Raw genomic sequence first — 2,862 nt, forward strand, 5'->3', positions numbered from 1 at the left:
ATTAAGTGTGGTCCACCGTATTGCTCAAAATTGATTCGTATTGCGTGAATATCTTTAGTCATCTTTTTCATTCCTCTTTCGAAAGCATCTATTTTTGCGGAAACAGAATCAAAGTCATGGATAGAATCGACTCTAGCCGCTTTAGACGAATGAAAGATATCTTTTTCCTGATGCCACTCATGTGAGTATGAGGCTGTATTATCAATTATCTTGTGAGCTTCGGTTGCGGTTTTCTTCATAATGGAATCACCAGCTACTGTGTCGATGTCTTTTCGTGTAGCGATGTCGACGCCTTTATAAAAGATTTGCACTATTTGAAAAGTATCTAAACCGTGTTGAGGACATCCTCTCAACATCCTTCTGAATCTTGTCCACGCCTCATATAACGTTTCATTTGGCTTTTGCATGAACGTGGCAATTTCTCCTTGAAGTCTCACGGCTTTAGATGCCGAAAAGAATCTTTTAAGAAATTTCTCAACTAAAACATCCCATGTATCAATCGCTCCTTCAGATAACGATTCTAACCAATCTTTGGCTTCTCCTTTTAAAGTCCAGGGGAACAACATAAGATAAATAGTTTCATCCTCAACTTCTTGAATTTTAAATAGATTACAAATCCTATTAAAAGTTTGAAGATGTTCATTTGGATCTTCTTTTGTTGTACCACTAAATTGGCACTGATTAGTGACTATGTGTAGGATTTGTCCTTTGATTTCAAAATCTGGCACATTAACATCTGGCTGATTAATGGCGTGACCTTGGCCCGTGCGTATGGCTCTCATTCGGTCTTCCATACTTTGAGGTTCCGTTATTTCCATATTTGAATTTGTTGAATCCGAATCACTAGAAGATTCTGATTTAACGGTTTATGGTTCAGGAGGAATGATTAATGGTTCAGGATCATGGAATTGTCCTTAAATATCCTCCGGGTTCTCAATTGTGAAGTTGGACTCAAAAAATTGATTATCAGAAATTTGAATTGAAGTACTTGTTAAATTTGATGATGATTCTAAAGAAAAATCAACGGCAATAATATTGGCTAGATGTCTTGATCGGGTTACAGGTGGTGAACGTATGAAAGGTGGTGAACGTTTTGCTCGGTGCATTCACTGAATATTCTATTAGTTATAAATATAAAAATTATATATAATAGACTTTTCTTATTTTGCCCACGTTTCGAATAGCCAATAGATGTAGCAGGCAGCCAGGACCCTTTAAATTGGAAGCCCACAACTCGTCACTAACAAATCCAACTATTACTACGAACCAGAAAATGGGTGTCTATCAATTTAATCGCTTACAATAATTTTTCATCGAAACTTAAAGAAAATAAAGAAAATTCTATGTCCTAAAACCTAGAGCATAGAAATGAAAAAGAAAAAGCGCTTCGAAAAGCGTCGAAAAATAAAAATAAGAAAGAAAAACGTCGAAACTTAAAAGTCTAAAAATTAAATCTAAAAAGTTGCGCCTAAAGGTATTAAAACTTAAATGCAATTCTATTCGAAAAACGACAATTACTTTAAAAGGTACTAGAATCAATTAAATACTAAAGCGAAAAGCGGCATCGTAAATTTCTAAGGCTACTAAAATCTAATTCTAAAGAAAAAGCACTTAAGGGAAGATTACGGCAAAACTAAAAAAACTTAAACTTAAACTAAGGCGAAATGAAACTAAAATTACAATTACAAACTAAACTATTAAAAAGATACAAATATTAAAAAGATATAAAAATGATAAAAAAAATATTATTTTCATATTATTATTTTATAAACATATTAATTTATATAATTAATACAAATAAATAAAATTGAAATTACAAATAATAATAAAACTAGATATAAATATATATTAATTAATTAAAACCTAATTGATTAAATAATAATAATAATAATAATAATTAAACCCTACTTCCGTAATTAATATTTAAAGTTCTGATTCAGCCCCATCATCCGATGCGACCGCATGAGACTAAAGCGTTTTTATCATGCGAACGCATGGCCCAGCAAACCCGATCAGCTTTAGGCTTTTAATCAGACTCGGCCCAATATTAAATTATATATTTTTTGATTTTTAATTTTTATAAAATAATAGATAGAAAATTTACATAAAATAAAATAAACTCGTATTTTAAAAACTAAAAATAAAAATAAAAATGCTTTATAATTATATTTTAAAATCTAAAAATAAAAATACTTTTTAAAGACAAAATCTTAAAAAATATATATATAATTTTTTTTTCTTTTTAATTTTTTAACACTTATTATAAATACAAAATATTTTTACAAAATAAGAAATAATATATTTTTACAAAAATATAGTTTTAATAAAATATAGCGTTTTTTACCGAGTCCCAGGCAGCGGCTCCAAAAACTTGATGTGTGCAGCGGAGGTGTACGAAATACTATTATTTTTACTACGAAATACTATGAAATATGATACAAGTTTTAATTAATTTACGGATGGGATATACCTAAACCTTACTACAACACTTATAAGTAGTGTACCTAATCGTAGAATAGTGTAGTTTTTAGTAAGTCCGATTCATTCCACATGGAGCTAGTTGATTACGTACTATATTTTTATAAAACTATATTTATACAAAATTTATATAATTATATATAGTAATAATAATATATAAAAGGGGAGTTTTACCGTTTAATGACCTGTTTGTCGATTTTAAGTTAAGCGTAAAAATAAATGACAATAATTAAAGTGCGTAAAATAAATAACAATATTTAAATGACGATATATAAAAGTGCGAATAATAAAATGACAATAATTAAAATGACAATAATTAAAAGTACGATGAGAAATACAATAAAAGAATTATGCTTATTTAAACTTCCGTAATCATGATGTTTG

At 29.1% G+C, this 2,862-nt stretch overlaps 1 non-coding gene across 1 annotated transcript; it reads left to right on the plus strand.

Annotated features, from left to right (window-relative positions):
• Positions 1 to 327: 327 nt before the first annotated feature.
• Positions 328 to 434, plus strand: LOC139894798 (small nucleolar RNA R71). Its single transcript, XR_011775280.1, has one exon. It is a non-coding gene; the product is annotated as a small nucleolar RNA R71 (small nucleolar RNA).
• Positions 435 to 2,862: the final 2,428 nt, after the last annotated feature.

Source organism: Rutidosis leptorrhynchoides, chromosome 2 (genome assembly GCF_046630445.1).
Source record: "Rutidosis leptorrhynchoides isolate AG116_Rl617_1_P2 chromosome 2, CSIRO_AGI_Rlap_v1, whole genome shotgun sequence".
In the NCBI taxonomy this organism is placed as follows: Eukaryota; Viridiplantae; Streptophyta; class Magnoliopsida; order Asterales; family Asteraceae; genus Rutidosis; species Rutidosis leptorrhynchoides.